At 38.5% G+C, this 20113-nt stretch overlaps 1 protein-coding gene across 2 annotated transcripts in view; it reads right to left on the reverse strand.

The window, feature by feature from the left end:
- Nucleotides 1–20113, reverse strand: part of ZFYVE9 (zinc finger FYVE-type containing 9) — a 192798-nt gene that overhangs the window by 124086 nt on the left and 48599 nt on the right. For both annotated transcript variants that reach the window (XM_035018558.1, XM_035018557.1), the window contains exon 2: nucleotides 6360–6465. The gene's annotated coding sequence lies outside the window, so the exon portion shown is untranslated. The remainder of the gene's footprint in view (nucleotides 1–6359; nucleotides 6466–20113) is intronic.

The raw sequence follows: 20113 nt of genomic DNA on the forward strand, positions 1-20113 counted from the left end.
GTCCTTACTCTTCAGAAATGTCTGCTCAACTATTTAGGGAAGAAGTATTGTATTATCTGTATTTTTTTTTTGAAAGATTTTATTTATTTGACAGAGAGAGCGAGAGAGGGAACACAAGCAGGGGGAGTGGGAGAGGGAGAAGCAGGCTTCCCGCTGAGCAGGAGCCAGATGCGGGCCTTGATTCCAGGACCTTGGGATCATGACCTGAGCCGAAGGCAGATGCTTAATGACTGAGCCACCCAGGTGCCCCATGTATTATCTGTATTTAACTTTCAAATGATTCAGAAAAAGAAAAGTATATGAACGTGTGTATGAGTGGGGGGGGGAGGAAAAAGAGAAGGAGGGAGAGAGGAAGAGAGGTGTTCAAAAAAGAAGCAAAATGGTAAAAACTGATGAATCTAGGTAAAGGATATATGGGTCTTTATTGTATTATTTTTCAATTTTTCTATAGGCTTAAAATTTTTCAAAAGAAAAACAGAATACTGAGCTGGTGGTAGGAAGCATTCCTTTTCACTCTGAATATAGAAATTCTGGAAAAAATAGATTATTTTAAAATAGTTTATACAAATTCAAAAGCAAGAAAGGGAAATATACATAAACCAAGAAGCAAGCAAGCCACAGCAATGAGTGAAAACTCAAGGATGTCAGTCCACAGGGGTTACAAAACTAGACAGCACCAGACCTAGGATTCAGAAGCTAGCAGGGAGGATGGGAATTACTGGCTACAAACTTAACAGAAGTTTCTGCAGTGGAAGGGGCCATACTGGGCTCTCTGAATAAAGCCAGGAGCTGGGAAAAAAACTATCCCAAGTGGCTCCAAGACTCAGTAATGGAACAGGATGGAACAGAATGCCAATAAAATCAACTTTCAGAAATTAGAATTCCTACCCTGCCCCTCACTCATGATTGGGAATGATATTAAGTCTTTCTATTCTTGACTATAATATGGTTTATCTCTATGCTTAGCTCTTCCTGTGACTTGTAATAATAATGTTTTTAATTTTAAAAAGTCATTAAATATGAGAAAGCAGGGAGAGGAGAGTGCATGTGACTATGAAGAAAAAATACAAGGAAGATCTCTGCGGTGATAGAATTGTGTTATAGCTTGAACTGCAATGGTGGTTACACTAATCTACATGTGACAAATGGGAGAGATACACATTCATGAATATGCTCACAGCAGCTTTATTCATAACAGCCAAAAGGTGCTAACAACTAAATATCTATCAATTGATGAATGGATAAATAAAATGTCAATTTCCTGGTTTTTATGTTTTCTATAGTTAATGCAAGATGTAACCAATGAGAAAAACTGGGTAAATGAAGGGTACACAGGAACTCTTTATACTACCTTTACAACTTCCTGGGGGTCTATAATTACTACAAAATAAAAAGTTGAAAAAAAAATAATAAAAGGGAAAAAGTTATGAAAAATTCAGTAGACATGGGAGCAGGATGAAGAGAGCATCTGTGTAAGGGGGAGTCAGAGCCCAAGTGTGGTAAAATAGATGTCCTTGTGTTACAGTGGCCCAACATAAGGTGTCAAAGACCCAGCAGGGTGAGGAAGCCGTCTGTGCAGAAGGACAGTGCAGCATGGGGTGTCAGAGCCCAAGAGAGGTGAGGAGGGCATCCACATGAAGGGGATGGTCTGGCTTGGGGATGAGAAGAGTCCACATGCAGGAGGGGTGAGGAGGAGATGTAAGAGTGCAGTACAGGGTGGCAGGTCAGAGCCTGAGCAGGATGAGAAGGGCCAGAGGAAGGAGAAGGTGATAGGAGATCGGTTTACATGTAGAGATGGATCAAATTAAGTGACTACATGAAGGGCAACAGGAGCAAGGTTTCTCAATGTTAGAGAAGAGAGTTAAATGTACAAAAGGTGAAAACCAGAAAGAACCCCGCAGTGTTGGTTTGGAATTCGAGATCAGTATGAACTCATAGACTTCAAGGAACACGGACACTGACAGCAACAGATACAGGTGTAAATGTGTGTGTGTCTGCGCACAATAGATATAGATGTAAATGTGTGTATCTGCACACACACACACAGGTATATTTTCTAGCTCTGTGCACAGGATCTTGGAGCAGCAAAACTCCATCTCTACTTCAAGTAGCAAAGAGCATATACCTCACACCAGATTTGTTCTAAGTATTGTTATCCACTGAAAGGAAGCAGGGCTCCACGGGGAAATGGCCAATTCCACAGCTGGAGTAGAAAAAATACAAGAGCTTTGATGAGGATGTAAGGAAATATGAGCTCTCACACATTACTAGAAGGAAAGTAAAATGATGTTGCAACTTTGGGAAACAGTTTGGCAGTTCCTCAAAAAGTTAAACAGTGTTACCTTATGGCATAGCTATTCCACTCCTAGGTTTATACCCAAGAGAAATGAAAACATATTCACACAAAAACTCATCCCCAAATGCTCAAAGCAACATCATTCACAACAGCCAAAAGGTGGAAACAACCCAAATATATATCAACTGATAAATGGATGAATAAAGTGTGGGATGGTATATCAACAAAGTGGGATATTATAGGGCAATAAAAATAGATGACGTACTGCTGTATACTACAACATGAATAAATTTTGGATATACTAAGGTAAAGAAGCAGACACAAAAAGCTATATATGATTCCATTTGTATGGACTATCCAGAATAGGCAAATCCATAGAAACAGAAAATTAATTCATGATTGTCAGGTGCTGGGGGGAACTGGGAGGGAAACAGGAAATGACTACTAATGGATATAAGATTTCTTTTTGGGATGATAAAAATGTTATGGAACTACACAGTGGTGATGACTGCACAGCTCTGTAAATATATAAAAACCATTGGACTCTACACACTTTAAAAGAATGAATTTTATGGTATGTGAATTATATTTCAATTTTAAAAAAAAAGAACAATCTTGGGTATCTTGTGCGCTGGAAAGCAAGTATATGCTCCAAGAATGATGGGCACATGTCAAAAGGACAAAGAAACCAGCCTGAAGGAGTTCCCACAGGCTAAATAAGAAAATCAAAATAAATAAAGATAGCAATGGATTATAGCCCACTGAATAAAAAAGAGAACCATGAGTCTTTGCAATATGAATGAATGAGTCCCAAGTATAAGGAGGAAGGGATATTTACATAGCTTCAAAGTTCCTCTCCACAAAAATACTAATTACCAAAGCAAAAAAAGAGTAACTTGAGCAGCAAAGCCTGGCAGACACCACCTTACACAAGTATCAAAGTGAGCATCATCAGTAATGTGACAAATGGAAATCTGTGCTCTTTGATAGGCTGCAATGAAAAGGACACAGCAATGTCAATATTGGGAGAAGTGAGGTAGGGGGTGGGGACAGTCGGGGGGTTATGGAAACGACCTTTAATTTCTGCTCCATTTTGCTATGAACCTAAAACTGCTCAAAAAAAATAAAATGTATTAATTAAAAACAAAAATAGTACCACTTCTGTGATATTCCCGCAAAAATGCATAACCTGAATCTAGTCAGGAGGAAACATCAGACAAACCAAAACTAAGGAACATTCTACAAAATAACTGGTCTGCAATCTTCAAAAGTGACAAGGTCAAAAGAGTCAAAGACTGCAGAACTGTTCCAAATGGAAGGAGACTACAGAAACATGACAACTAAATGCAACACGTGATTCTAAACTAGATCCTCTTGATATAGAGGACATTATTTGTACATCTGGCAAAACTTGAATAAGATCTGAGAATTAGATGGTAGTAATGAATCAAAATTAATTTCCTGATTTTGATGAATGTATTGTGGTTATGTAGGAGAATGTCCTTGTTTGCCAGAAACACAGTTTCAAAGGGGATGGGGCATGCAGCAGCTAGCAACTTATTCTCAAATGGTTCAGAGAAAAAAAGTTCTTTGTACTTGTGACTTTTCTATAAGCTTGAGATAGTTTAAATTTTTTTAAATGCACCAAAAGTGTCTATAATATTTTAAATTTCCAGAGCACTTTCTTTTTCTAATGATTTTTACAGCATCTTATTTCATGAATATAATTTCTTCTCTTACCTGTCTGATGCAATTACTAATTACCTATTGTTTTTTGGGGTTTTTTCCTCAAACTTTCTTCTATTTCCAGTATTATTTCCTTCAAGTTCATCTTTTGTACTTTTGCTGTCTTTCTCATTGGATGCTTTCCCCAAATGCCTATTTATTGAATCAATGGAACTACTAAAAGCCAACTGCAAGATCTGCATACTTGGCTTCTCAACCAGGAGGCTTCCACTGCATGTTGATCAGGTAGGAACACAGCTATCTCATGGGGAGACCTCTCAATGCCAGTATAGATAAGTCTTTTCTTTAGACTCCGGAGAGGACTCATATAATCTTCTACAAGGGAGGAAAAAGATATAGTACCAGACAATTACCTTCTGAAAGAAAAGTAGAGGAAGGAGTGAGGGGAAGGGTCTCACTTTTCAATATAAAGGATTTCCCTTAATCCTTCGGCTTTCCTATGGTGCCTCATCCCTGATTTGTTATGTTTAGTGTCCCCAAGTCTTGAGCATCTTCAGTTTCATCTTCCAAAGAATAACCTGTGGTCTCCTGAGGACTTGGGAGAGGGGCAGTCTTCTCACTGCATAAGCTGGGTCTCCCAGAGGATTTAAATCCTATGTCAGGATTCATTTTTAAATTAATTAATTAATTTTAAGTAGGCTCCACACCTAATGTGGGGCTTGAACTCATGATCCTGAGATCAGGAGTCATATGCTCCACCAACTGAGCCAGCCAGGTCCCCTTATGTCAGGATTCTTTACTTGTCTTCTTATAAAAGCATCCAACTCTTATTCAAAATAGAAGTCATTAAATATTATACCTGTATAGCTCAAAAAAGACATATAATTACTTAATTTAGTACAGCTCCTTCCTGAGGACCTCTTCATTTGTTGTTGGGCTTCTAGACCTCTTCTTTTTTATTCTACTGACGAGAGTCCTTTTGGACACTCTCTTAAATCTCAGTCTTAGGGGGTCCCACTTTTAAAGCACTGATCTGATTGCTCCTTTTATGTTTTCTTCACTGGTACTTCCTCTTTATGCTATCTACTAATTACAATGAACATGTGTATATCCATGTACCAAACATTACTGAGCATCTACTATGTTCCAGGCACTGTCCTAGTCATTAGATTACAATGACAAATAAGACAATGTCCCTGACCTAACAGTGCCTAATGTCTCATAGGGGAGATGGATGAGTAAACTTAAAATATAAAACACTGTGTCAACTGATATATGCACTGAGTGCTACGAAGCCAAGGAAGAGGTGAAGCTAAATCAGACTGAGGCGGGGGTGTATTTCTGAGCTACTATGACAAATATTCTAATAACTGATTACCCCTTATTATTTACTATTTATTATTGTTGATAGTTTTTGCAGTGGGTTGAAAACTTCCTAAAGAGGTAATTAATGCCTGAAGAGTAAGATTTTGCCCAGTAAAGGCAGAAAAGGGCACTCCCTTCACACACCCTCACATGAGGTAGCTAGGGTACAAGAAATACTCTTCCAGCTGCAGGCCCAAATGTTTTGATGGGGAAGGCACTACTGAGTGCCACTCCACTCCACTCTCAACTGAAGAGAGAAAGAGCTCAGTCTCCTATCACACACTGTCAGGCTCATCCCTCTATCCTCAAAGCTTACATGAAAAATCAAAGAACTCAACCAGAGTATGCAACATGCCATTAGTGAATGGCATAATCAGTTTCTGAAACTAATCTCACCCACATACCCTCCACCCCCACCACCATTTTCTACCCCTTCAGTAATTGTAAGCCCTGAAAGAAATCACATGATTCCTAGTCAGGAAAAAAAAAATCAATGATTCCTGCTCTACAAGAATTAGTAAAATACTTCCAATTTTCTGCTGGAAATTATTGCTCTTCACAATTAGTCTAAAAATACAAAGTAAAATAATTTAATTAAATCTATATTTCTGATTCCCTGCCCCCAAATTAGCTTTAATTGTTTAACTCTTACATGATGACTAAGAAATAGAAATAAGATTAATTGGATTTTTTTTCTCTTAACAATATTGCTCAAATTCATGTTCTTTTTCATGCTGAAATTACCTTTCTATCCTCAAAGTGGAAGTTGACTCCAAAAGGAAAAAGCCAAGCACTGGCAGGAGAAATGAGAATTTTTGACATAATTCAACAGTTATTTAAAAATACCCTTTGCTCTGGATTTAAGTCTTTTTTTAAAACCACACTCCTGATTTAACAAGAGACAATGTTAAAAATGAAGCCAGCAGCATACATACATGAGTATTATTTTCTATAGACTTAGTTGTTTTCTTAAATTCAATCTCTAATAGAAACAAAACACTGGTTTTCTTACCTTTTTCCCTTTACACACGTGATAAGGAACAGACCTCCCTGTGCTTACTCATGATGCTTGCCGCACCACCAGCCAGTCCTGCTGATTCAGTATGCTCTGTTTGATCCTAAAGAAAAAAAAAAAACACATTGCTCATTACATTTGCTAAAGCAGTAAGTCCTAATTTTCTTCATATAAACCTATCATAGCCAAACAAATGAAAGCTATGGGCTTAAATAATAAATTACATCTTCAGAATCAAAGACCTGGCCAGCATGAAATGTAGCAGACACATTTTATTGTGTAAGAAGGCCAAAAGTTAAACATTTCAATAACAGTTAAGAATTTTTTAACATTTCTTTTCTTTTTTTTTTTTTAAAGATTTTATTTATTTATTCAACAGAAAGAGTGAGAGAGTACAAGCAGGGGGAGCAGTAGAGGGAGAGGGAGAAGCAGACTTCCCGCTGAGCAGGAAGCCTGACATGGGGCTCGATCCTAGGACCCTGGGATCATGACCAGAGCTGAAGGCAGATGCTTAACCATCTGAGCCACCCAAACACCCCTAACATTTCTTATTGTCAATGGAAAATACGAAGTGAAACATCAAAGGCAGGCACTTTCTTCCCAATGGTTTTAACTATGTTAATTCACAAAAATACCACTTATTTTGTATTACAATAGGCCCTCCAAGAATCCAAAGCTAGTAAAACTGCTACTTCACTAGAATGTGGGATTTTTTTTTTTTTCCTGTCCACCCCCCCAAACAGAATCCTTAAACTGAGATTCAGAGGCTTCCCGTTGAGATTTTTATTGCCAAACAACCATTTTTCCTCCAAATGGAATCTTTTATGATTCCAGTCCTCTTCCACTGTTTAGAAGCAATGGATCTATTAGCCCAATATTAACCTTTACTGTCAGGGGTATGCAAAAAACAAAGCTGCCAAAGCTTCCTCAAATGTTATTTCCTTCTTCTGAATATATGACAATATCCATGAAGTTATAGTAGTCCAATTTAAATACCTCTGAAGCTGCTCAGAGATAACCTGAAACTCTTTAAGAGCCTAATTTAGCCTTGAACAAGATTAGTAATTGTAATCAGAATAAAATAAGAATGTCACATTATCTTGGTGCCTGCGTGGCTCGGTTGGTTGGGCAACTGCCTTCGGCTCAGGTCATGATCCTGGAGTCCCGGGATCGAGTCCCACATCAGGCTCCCTGCTCAGCGGGGAGTCTGTTTCTCCCTCTGACCCTCCCCCCTCTCATGTGCGCTCCCTCTCTCATTCTCTCTCAAATAAATAAACAAACCTTAAAAAAAAAAAAAGAATCTCACATTATCCATATAAAATACCTAACATATAATCACAGCATTTTCAGAACAGTAGGGTATCTTAGATACGATCTAATGAACATCACTTAATTTTAAAAATAATAGGCACTAAAATAAATTTTCCTGGCACTATTGCAAATATAATTCACTATCTGATGTGAAAATGATGTACTTACTAAAAAATAAGAGAATAAGGAAAAAGCTAAAATTCAAGTTTCCAGAGACCAATAAAAAATATGGAAAGGGGGCACCTGGGTGACTCAGTCGTTAAGAGTCTGCCTTTGGCTCAGGTCATGATCCCAGGGTCCTGGGATCGAGCCCCGAATCGGGCTCCGGATCGGGCTCCCTGCTCAGCGGGAGGCCTGCTTCTCCCTCTCCCACTCCCCCTGCTTGTGTTCCCTCTCGCGCTGTCTCTCTCTCTCTGTCAAATAAATAAATAAAATCTTTAAAAAAAAAATATGGAATGGGGCGCCTGGGTGGCTCGGATGGTTAAGCGTCTGCCTTCGGCTCAGGTCATGATCTCAGGGTCCTGGGATCGAGTCCCGCATGGGGCTCCCTGCTCCTTGGGAGCCTGCTTCTCCCTCTGCCTCTCTCTCTCTCTCTCTCTCTGTCATGAATAAATAAATAAAATCTTTAAAAAAATATATGGAATGAAAATCACTGGTGAAAGATTTTCCTATCTATTGAGAACTTGAAAAAAATATGTATTTGTTACATTTTCTTTTTTTTTTTTTTTAAAGATTTTATTTATTTATCTGAGAGAGAATGAGAGACAGAGAGCATGAGAGGGAGGAGGGTCAGAGGGAGAAGCAGACTCCCTGCCGAGCAGGGGGCCTGATGCGGGACTCGATCCCGGGACTCCAGGATCATGACCTGAGCCGAAGGCAGTCGCCCAACCAACTGAGCCACCCAGGCACCCATATTTGTTACATTTTCTAAATGAGAGGTGCTATTGATACCAAGAAACAGGCTTACATCTACCAAATAAGGAATTAATCATATCAGAAATAGGAAATGGCTATATGAGGTAGAAGTACCAAGGTCAAAATGAATAAGGCAAAAGCAAGGTCCTCACCTCTAATTAAACTATTTAACTGAAGATTTTTTTTAATAAATAAAATTAATTCTACAGATTCAAAGTCAAATCCTGTATGTCTGTATCTATTTTGATGTATGAGGCAAGTCCAATAATATTATGTAACTGTCTCAAACATCACAGGTTTTTCTTCTGGAATTTTATCCCTCTGACCTTTAGCCTCAGCTGGCAAAGCCTTGATTCTGATTAAATCCAACTGCCTACCTAACTCCATACGTTCCCCCAAGAAGCTTAAATGTGTCTAGAGGAAAATCACACAAGGAGGAGACTGCTCTTAACTTTACATTTGTGACTTCACACTACATTTCCCTTAGTCAATCTACTTTCAACACTGTACCTCATTCCTAACTTTTGATATGCCTGGAATCCCTTAACTCAAAGCTTTCATAATTCAATTCTTCCAAAAAATAAACCTTTAAGTTTCCTGCAGGACAAAGAATAACATTACTTGGCTACATAAACTAGGGTAGAATACCAGCATATCTAACCACTCCTTGTACAGACTTCCAACCAATTTCTTTTTCAGCACTACATCTCACCTAAGCCTTTAGAGATTCCTAGAGCCTCCACAAGTTTCTCTAAGGTTCTGTGGGGGTGTAGACTTGCTTCTCATCACATCTCTCTCCACAATTTATTACTTCTTTAGTTCTAAAACTTATATTTTACTTTTTCCATTCATTGAAACCTCCCATCCAATGTTGTTTCCTTTTCTGTTGTTTCTTCCTGTCATTCAGTGGAGTTTTAGGGAAGAAAGAAAATAAGTGTGTGGGGGAGGGGGATCAATCCATCCTATTTAGCCACAAGTCTCCATTCTTATCTTCGAGAACTAACACATAATGGAATATAATATGGTATTCTTTCTTATTTTTAAAAAATATTTTATTTATTTATTTGTTCGGGGCGGGGGGCACAAGCAGACAGAACAGCAGGCAGAGGGAGAAGCAGGCTCCCTGCTGAGGAAGGAGCCCAATGCGGGACTCGATCCCAGGACCCTGGGATCATGACATGAGCTTAAGGCAGACTGAGCCACCCAGGCGTCCCAATATGGTATTCTTTCTTAAAAGTAGACTTAAAAGTTGCCAATGCCCTAACAAATAAATTGAGAAATAGTTTAGAAAAACAAAGGGGAAGACAGATAAATAGACAAGCAACAAGTAGTGCCTCCCTCACCTCAACATAAAAACATGCTTTCCAGATAAGAGACAGTAATCTAGTACTTTTTGCCCAGAATGAGCACTTTACGGTAGAGCCTTATCATCGCCTTTTGGCATTATGGAATTGTTTTTTGGAAGGAACAAAAGAAATTTAGTAACAAGATAGATATACGACATAAAATACAGTATAAAACGTGTTTTTTTTTCCCCGAGATTTTATTTACTTATTTGACAGAGAGAGAGAGAGAGACAGCGAGAGAGGGAACACAAGCAGGGGGAGTGGGAGAGGGAGCCCGATGCGGGGCTCGATCCCAGGACCCTGGGATCATGACCTGAGCCGAAGGCAGACACTTAACAACTGAGCCACCCAGGCACCCCTAAAATGTTTTAAATATAGTTCAAGATACAAGGAAAAAATTTTTCACAGAAGGCCTTCAAGATTCTGCTCAATGTCACCTCCTAATGTGAAATTAATAATCACTTAGTTCTCTAAGCTCTCATAATACATTTATATCTACAACACATTTCACATTACATGGTAATTTCTCCCTTTACAATCTGTTGCACTCCACTAAACAATAAGCCACTCAAGGCAGGAAACCCTTTGTTCATCCTTTTATCCCAAGACCCCAACAGTGCTTATCACATATAGTAGGTATTCAAAATATCCAGGATGATTTAATTAAGTATAGCATATAACACATCTCCCATGACAAGTGGGACAAATAAATAGCTCCTAAATGCATCTCCCTCCTTCTATTTCTACAACTGCCTTATTTTAAGCCCTCATCAGTTCTTACCTTATCCCCCTCCTATCTCACCTACTTAACGGACACACCTCTGGATGTCAGCGATGGGTCTTCATTTGTTACCACAAATACTACCCAGATTGACTGTGCTTTTCTAGCTAATGAATATATCCCCTTAATCTCTTCCCCCAAGAATGAAGTATAGTTTTTAGTATGGCAATAGAGATTCTTTCAGAACTTGGTCTCTGCCTCTTTTCCAAACTGTTCTCCCACTACTTCCCTAAGCTCCATTCATACAAAATACCCATATTTCTTGTGAGATGCTTTATCATGCTTCTCTATCACTGCATGTTCTGTGCCTATATTGAGACACTTTTGCCACTCTTCTTTGCCTAGCTAATTTTCATTACCCAAGTTTCAACTCAAACTCACTCTCAACTCAACCTGGGAAGCCTTCCCTGATTCTCTACAGGCTGTTTTAGAAGAGTCATCCTATACTCATGTCATGTCTTCTCTCTACAAATGGCAGCACTTACCAAATTAATTTACATTATCAGTATGCCTGTATACCTCCCCACTGAACTGTCAGTTCATTGAGAACAATGAGTATGTCTTCATTCTCCGTAACCCAGGGCATAGTACAGAGTGTTCAAGAAATGTTTCACAAAAAGATAAATCAAATGAGGTTAATGAAGTCCATATTTAAGTAATCAACTTCATGATGAAGCTTTCTTCCACCCTGATAAATATTTGTGAATGTGTGTGTTGTAGGAGAAAGGGACAGTAAGCAAAACATGTGAGAAACAAAAACAGAGATTTCTCTAGTGGAAGAGAAAAAAAAAAAAGTGACAAGGATTTAAATAATTGGTTGGGGTTTTTTTGTTTTGTTTTTTTTTAAGTAGGCTTCACAGCCAACATGGGGCCTGAACTCATGACCTGGAGATCAAGATTCCTATGCTCCACTGACTGAGCCAATCAAGCACAATAATTGGGAGATTTTATCATTATTAATACAGGCACCTTGACGTAATAATTACATTCTAGAGATTTACCTTAAGGAAATAATTGGATAAATATAAAAAATATGGAATAACTGTTAGATTGATGTTAAAATAGTAAAATATTGGGAAAAATCTAAATGTCAATTGAAAGGAGCCATTTATAAAATGGTACAAATGGTAAGATTCCATATTTGGGGAAAACTTAAAAGTTCTTTTTTAAAAAAAATATTTTAAGTAATCTCCACACCCAATATAGGGCTCAAACCTACAACCCCAAGATCAAGAGTTGCATACTCCACTGACTGAGCCAGCCAGGTGCCTCAAAACTTAAAAGTCTTAAGAAACATACACCAAAATATAATAAAGAATCTCTTGATAGTGTTTGGGTGATTTACATTTTTTTCAATCTTCTATAGTCATAATTTTTCTTGGAATGAATGTTTATTATTTGTTAATAACAGGAAAGAGAACTGAGGATACATGAATCTCAATTAATAAAAACCCAAACTAGGGTTGCCTGGGTGGCTCAGTCAGTTAAGCATCCAACTCTTGGTTTTGGCTTAGGTCGTGATTTCAGGGTCCTAAGATGGAGCCCCACATCAGGCTCCAGGCTCAGCATAAAATTCTTTCCCTCTCCCTCTCCATCTCCCTTTGTTCCTTCCCCTCTGCTCCTCTCCCTGGCTCTCGCTCTAAAATAAATAAAATTAAAAAAAAAAAATCCCAAGCTACTTAAATTTTTACTTTCGAATATGAAAACTGAAAAAGGAAGGAAACAGGAAAGACAAGGATTTTAAAAGATTATCTCCCTGGGATATATAACAGAAGATTAAAATTTTAATTATTTATGGGGAAAGAGAAAGAAGAATCATCTAAAATTTAAAAACGAAGATTTTTTTTAAATAAACTTATAAGGAAAATGACAGGAATAAAGATGATGTTTAAAATACAAAATGCAAGCGATTTATAAGAATCTCTGATGTGGACATGTTTATAACAGAAGAGATTTATGAAGGTAATACAGATCTTTCTCAACTTATGATGGAATTATGTCCCAATAAACCAAACGCAGGTTGAAAATATCATTAAGTCTAAAACACATTTAATACACCTAACCTACCAAACATCATAGCTTAGCCTAGCTTACCTTAAACGTGCTCAGAACACTTACATTAGCCTACAGCTGGGCAAAATCATCTAACAGCTTATTTTATAATAAAGTGTTGCATATCTCATGTAATTCAGTGCATATCATACTGAAAGTAAAAAACAGAATGGGTGTATGGGTACAGAATGGTTTTAAGTGTATTAGCTCTTTACCCTTGCAATTACATGGCTGCCTGGGAGCCATGGCTCACTGCTGCTGCCCAGAATCACAAGACAGTATCACACCACACATCACTAGCCTAGGAAGAAATCAAAATTCACAATTTGATGTATGGTTTCTACTGAATGTGTACAGCTTTTGCATGATCCTAAAGTCTAAAAAATCATAAAGTCAAACCATTGTTAAATAGGGAACAATCTGTAATTTCCACAATCCTGGCCTCGGATTAAAAAAAAAAAAAAGAATAAGAAAACAAGAAGGATAAACTAGAAAACATTCTCAGTTAAATACTGTTTCCTATCTTGGCTCTGATTAATACTTTTTACCACAGAACAAAGTCAGTATCTGCTTAGTAACCAAACTTCTTAACATTTTCACCAGTAAGTCTAACAGGGAGTTAAACTCAGTATGTACAAAATTGCATTCAATCTTCCAAAGTCATTTTGTTTGTTTCTTATCCTAGTACAGACAAGACTCTTAATTTAGGTGTGGCAAATTATATTTGCAAAGATATCTGCTCCAGTACCTGCCATTCCACATGATCTTCTTACAAGAGTGGTGAAATTTATGGCCCCTTCCTCTAAACATGGGCAGAACTTCATGACTACCTCAACAAACAGAGAAAAACAGAAAGAATACTACATAACTTTTAAAGCTAAGTAAAAGGTGACAGTTTTTTGGGATACTCACTCTTGAAATCCAATTATGCTAGAGAGACCACATGGAAAGGCCATATGTAGGTGATTTTGCCCATGAACCTTTACATATTTGAATGAGCAAGCCTCAAGATGAGCAAGCCTCAAGCAACACCCAGTCACTGTCTGGCTACAGCTTCATGAAAACCCTAAGTGAGAACCACCTAGCTGAGCCCAGCCAATTCCTAACCAGAAGAGATAATAATTAAAGTTTTAAGCCACTATGGTTTGGTGTAATTTATTACATAGGAATAGATACATGCAACAGGTTAGTAATTTGATACTTTTTTTTTTTTTTTAAGGGAAGAAGGGGCAGAGGGAGAAGAAGAGAGAGAATCTTAAGCAGAGCCCAACATGGGGCTCAATCTCATGACCGAGATCATGACCTGAGCCAAAATCAAGAGCTGGACGCTTAACCAAATAAGCCACCCAGGCACCCCAATTTGATACTCTTTAATCCAATCTTATATAAATATTCTAAAGGAAAGGGTAAGAATCATAAAAGGGACAGGCAAAAAAGAAGATGCATTGATAGCCACCCCTCCTCTACTGAACTATTTAGCTCTGACTTCAAATTTGCATATCCCACTCAATAAAACCAGCCTTTGAGCTTCTTAGAGTACAGTTTAGGAACTATCTCATTATTCAAGCAAGAAGCTGGTGAGGGAGGGGATCTTACCTTCTTCTATGGAATCTTATCAAAGTTTTCCTCTAAACAACATACATTATTTTACTAAGAGTTCTGGTAAATGCATTTTTCATCTCATCAACTTCCCAGTGGCATTTTATAACTCCTTATAGATCAGCACCCTGAAACCCACCTAGTTAACCAATTCCTTAATGAGTCTATGTACCATTATCCACTCTGCTGACCAACTCAAAGCCTTGAATACTATTCTAGATACTATCCCTTCTCTCCCTTCTACCTCTACATTCAGTCTAACAAGTCTTATCAATATTGCCTTTTAAATCTCTCAAATCCATCCACTTCTCTCCATTTCCACTGCCATATCTCACATTTTTCTGTTGCCCAGATTTTTGTAAGATTCCTAACTATTCTCCTTGCCCCATTGTGTGTCCATCTAGCCTATTCTCTATGCAGATGCAAAACACAAATCTCATTATAATATTTTTGTACTTAACACCATTCAGGGGTACCCTACTGCCCTTAGAATAAAGTCCATGCCTCTAAAACATAGTTCTGTTTGATTTGGTTTCTGCTTACTTCTCTAGTATGACACCTTCTCTCTATTCTCAGATTCTTATTCTATGCACTGGTCATCCTAATCAATAGAACTTTTATTTAATCTTGCCCATCTCTATTCCTCAAAACAGGCACTCATACTAATACATGCTATTATCTGGATGAACCTTGAAAATATTATTCTAGGGGCGCCTGGCTGCTCAGTCAGTTGGGCATCTGCCTTCAGCTCAGGTCGTAATTCCAGTGTCCTGGGATCAAGCCCCGCTTCAGGTTCCCTGCTCAGCGGGGAGTCTGCTTCTTCCCCTCCCATTCCCCCTGCTTGTGCTCTCTCTCTAACCTTGTCAAATAAATAAATAAAATCTTTAAAAAAGAAAAGAAAAGAAAATATGATGCTAAGTGAAAGAAGACAGTCACAAAAGACCACATACTGTATGGTTCTATTTATATGAAATGTCCAGAATAGGCAAATCCTTAAAGACAGAAAGTAGGTAAGTGGTTGCCAGAAAATAGATAGAGGAAAGAATAGGGAGTGACCACTAATGGGTACAGGGCTTCTTTTCAGTGTGGTAAAAATGTTCTGGGGGTGCCTGAGTGGCTCAGTTGGTTAAGCATCCAACTCTTGATTTCGGCTCAGGTCATGATCTCAGGGTTGTGAGATCGAGCCCCGAGTGTTTGATCTCCAGGCTGGGCGTGGAGCCTGCTTATGATTTTCTCTCTCCCTCTCCTTCTACCCCCTCCCCCCCTCCCTCTCTTAAAAAAAAAAAGTTCTGGAATTAGATAATGGTAATGGTTGCACAACTCTGTGAATATACTGAAAACCACTGAATGTATACTTTAAAAGAATGAATTTTGTGGTATGTCAATAATATCTCAATAAAACTGTTATCAAAACAGGCCTCCATACATTATTTAGGCCTGGAATACTGTGCCCTTCCACTGTTACTTTACTAATTTTTACTTCTCCTCATCCTAGCCTACATAGCACATCTTCTTTGAAACCCTTCTGATCTAGGTCTCAAATAGGTGTCCCTTCTTTCTTGTATAGCTTTTACTTCCTTTATCATAGCACTTATCAACTGAATTATGAATTTTAAAAAACTTTATCTCTCTCTTCCAGGCTATTGAGGTTTTTCAGGATAGGGACTGCTTCTGTCTTACTTACCACTGTATTCATGATAGAGAGCACAGTATTTGGCACAGAGTAAGTGCTCACTAACCGTTTGTGATACACAGTAAAATAACTAAAGGACTCACTTTCAAAGCTAACTTTCAAAGCACTTCCACCTAGGAAATTTTTCCATACAAAGGATCCCAGAGTTGTGCTTAGACTGCTAAGGCTTGTATGTACCTACTATTTTGAAGTCTGTTAATGCCAATAAAATTATGAATTTGCATACTGAAGAACATTTCAAACTTAAACTATGTTTTATCAAGGCTTTCTATCCATGATCATAATTCTTCAGACAGCTCCTATTAGTTTAGCAACTTATCCTTTTTTTTTAAACATTTCATCCATTTATTTGAGAGAGAGAGAGCACAAGCAGGGGGAATGGCAGGCAGAGGGAGAAGCAGGCCCCCCACTGAGCAGGGAGCCCGATGTGGGACTCGATCCCAGGACCCTGGGATCATGACCTGAGAAGAAGGCAGACGCCCAAACAACTGAGCCACCTAGGCAGCCCACAACTTATCTTTTTTTTTTTTTAAGATTTTATTTATTTATTTGAGAGAGAGAGAGAGAGACAGAGACAGCTAGAGAGGGAACACAAGCAGGGGGAGCGGGAGAGGGAGAAGCAGGCTCCTGGCTGAGCAGAGAAACCAATACGGGGCTCGATCCCAGGACCCTGGGATCATGACCTGAGCCGAAGGCAGATGCTAACAAATGAGCCACCCAGGTGCCCCACAACTTACCTTTTTAAAAGAAAAAATGTGATTCAAGAGTATCTATGGGGCGCCTGGGTGGCTCAGTTGGTTAAGCGACTGCCTTCGGCTCAGGTCATGATCCTGGAGTCCCTGGATCGAGTCCTGCATCGGGCTCCCTGCTCGGCAGGGAGTCTGCTGCTCCCTCTGACCCTCCCCCCTCTCATGTGCTCTCTCTCTCTCATTCTCTCTGTCTCAAATAAATAAATAAAATCTTTAAAAAAAAAAAAAAGAGTATCTATGAATATGACAATGGAGTATCTAGCAAAACTGGGACTGGAATTTTTTAATTTTTTTTTTTTTTTTTTTGCTTTATAACCTTATAAGGAATCTTTTTTTTTTACTATTTTTTTCAATCTAAATTCAGTTAATTAACATATAGTGTATTATTAGTTTCAGAGGTAGAGTTCAGTGATTCATCAGTCTTAGATAACACCCAATGTTCATTATATCACATGCCCTCCTTAATGTCCATGGGACTGGAATTTTAAATCAACCATTACCAATACATAATAGACTTTCTTCTATGATGTTTAATCCAGATGAAACTTTTTTATGAGTAGTCAGTGGAATTTGGTAAAAGAGCACTGGTGCAGGGCTCTGGCAAATCCAGGTTTGAATTCATGCTCTAGCACTTAACAGCTAGGGCTGCTTTAAGCAAGTTACTTAACCTTTCCAAGTCTCAGTGTCTTTATATGAAAACTACGCTTTGCAGGATAGTTTTAATGATGAAAAAGAATGAGTTTATATAAGTACCTCTTTATCCGATCTGCCATCTAATATATATGAGCTCAATAAATGGTAGCTATTATTTATCATCAAAAAGCTATCTGTGGGGGTGCCTGGGTGACTCAGCCGTTTAGCGTCTGCCTTCGGCTCAGGTCATGATCCCAGGGTCCTGGAATCGAGCCCCACATCGGGTTCCTTGCTCGGCAGGGAAGCCTGCTTCTCCCTCTCCCACTCCCCTGCTTGTGTTCCCTCTCTCGCTGTCTCTCTCTCTCTGTCAAAAAATAAATAAAAATCTTTAAAAAAAAAAAAAAGCTATCTGTGTGCAAGAATTACAAGAGAAAGGAAGAGTATGATTTGTACCATAACACCAATCAGTGTTTGTTTATACAATTAATAATCCATTGGGGCCACTGATCTTAAGTGATTAGCTCATCTGAACAATGAAAAGAAATACAAGAACAAAAAAGTAACCTGACAGTTAAACTTTCTGAAAAGGTTAAGTATATTTGATCCTTAAAAAAACCCTTTGAGGGGCGCCTGGGTGGCTCAGTTAAGCGTCTGCCTTTGGCTCATGTCATGATCCCAGGGTCCTGGGATTGAGCCCCACATGGGGTTCCCCCCTCAGTGGGGAGCCTGCTTCTCCCTCTCCCCACTGCTTGCGCGCTCTCTGTCAAATAAATAAAATCTTTAAAAAAAAAAAGAATTAAAAAAAAAAACTTTGAATATCAACACTCTCCCTCACAGTGGCAGAAAAAATAAATTCAATAATCTTTGGGAAGAGCTTTATTCCTGCAGATCAGACCAAAGTACATTAAGAGAGCAGGATCTGGAAGCTGACATTGTTGCTACGCCACATCACACAAGGCTTCAATTTCCAGGATATCAATCTGGCATCGTTCACAAACAGTGAATTCTCAGTCAAGAGCTTTTAGAATCAGGTAGTTGTTTTCATACAGTACACACTAAACAAAAAAGTGCAGTTTAATAAATATTTGGAAATGTGATAACACATGGGATGTATCAAATATACTGAAACTCTAAAACAGCAACCGATTTGAGATTAGCACTAAAACAAGGAACATGTACAATTTTCATCTCTGCAGTAGTAAAACTAAAGACCATAGAGATGAATTTGTGTAGATATGATAAAGGGCTGGAAACTATTCACATATACAACATCCCTAAAGTAGCACACAGATTTTTGTTCCATGACTGGAACCATTAATTAACTCTGTATTAGCCCCAGTTCATACCCTGAATTTCTAGATAGTACATATCTTTTAAATTATATTTGCCAAGAGAATTCCAGAATTGCCCACCTCTCACCCCAGGCCCACATGTAAATTTTTATTGCAAGATTAAATGCCATGTTCCAGGAACACTTATCAGCCTAACCAGTTTATTAACCAGGTGTGCACTCCTGATCTAAGCTGAATTAATTACATACCCTTCAACACTATTCCGGAGACATACAGCTGCAATACCTACCTTTGGATTCTGTGAAATATCCTGGTATCCTTATATAACTCTCCTTTTTTTCTTAAGCAAGCTTTAACTTGCAACAAGAGTCTTAACAAATATATCCCAAGTTTGATATAAATTGAAACAATGTCAAAATCACAGTTTCAACCTTAATTGCATACCAAAAATTTCAAAGATCAGACACTAACTCAGATATTCCATAATCTACAAGTAGATAATAAATGAGAGACAAATTCATTAGAAGGAGGGTCTTATCTTTTGGATCATTCTAGGTAGCAGACTAACAGGGTGATACAATTTATATACCACAACTACCATGCACCAAGAGTAATAATAAGAGTATATGTAAAACCGGATTGTGACTCACTACTAATCCAGTAACTATAAGTGATATATTTCACAAAATACCAACTACTGGAAAACTAGCCAAATTGGTAGGTTCTTAATACTTGCAGTAGGGGCACCGGGGTGGCTCAGTCATTAAGTGTCTGCCTTCGGCTCAGGTCATGATGTCAGAGCCCTGGGATCAAGTCCTGCATCGGGCTCCCTGCTAACTGGGAAGCCTGCTTCTCCCTCTCCTGCTCCCCCTGCTTGTGTTCCCTCTCTCGCTGTGTCTCTGTCAAATAAATAAATAATATCTTAGCCTGGTGATGGGTATCAAAGAGGGCACGTATTGAATGGCACACTGAGTGCTATACGCAAACAATGAATCATGGAACACTACATCAAAAACTAATGATGTAGGGGCACCTGGGTGGCTCAGTTGGTTGAGCGACTGCCTTCGGCTCAGGTCATGATCCTGGAGTCCCTGGATCGAGTCCCGCATCGGGCTCCCTGCTCTGCAGGGAGTCTGCTTCTCCCTCTGACCCTCCCCCCCTCTCATGTGTTCTCTCTCATTCTCTCTCTCAAATAAATAAATAAAATCTTTAAAAAAAAAAAACAACTAATGATGTAATGTATGGTGATTAACATAAAATAAAATAAAAATTTTTAAAAATAGTTGCAGTAAAACTAGATACTATGTATGTATGCTCTCATTTTGCCAACAACTTTGGGAGCAGAGTATTCTGTATCTTGCTTTTAACAATGTCAAATTT

The sequence above is a fragment of the Mirounga leonina genome, unplaced genomic scaffold (genome assembly GCF_011800145.1).
Source record: "Mirounga leonina isolate KUSES-001 unplaced genomic scaffold, KU_Mleo_1.0 Mir_173, whole genome shotgun sequence".
NCBI classification, from domain to species: domain Eukaryota; kingdom Metazoa; phylum Chordata; class Mammalia; order Carnivora; family Phocidae; genus Mirounga; species Mirounga leonina.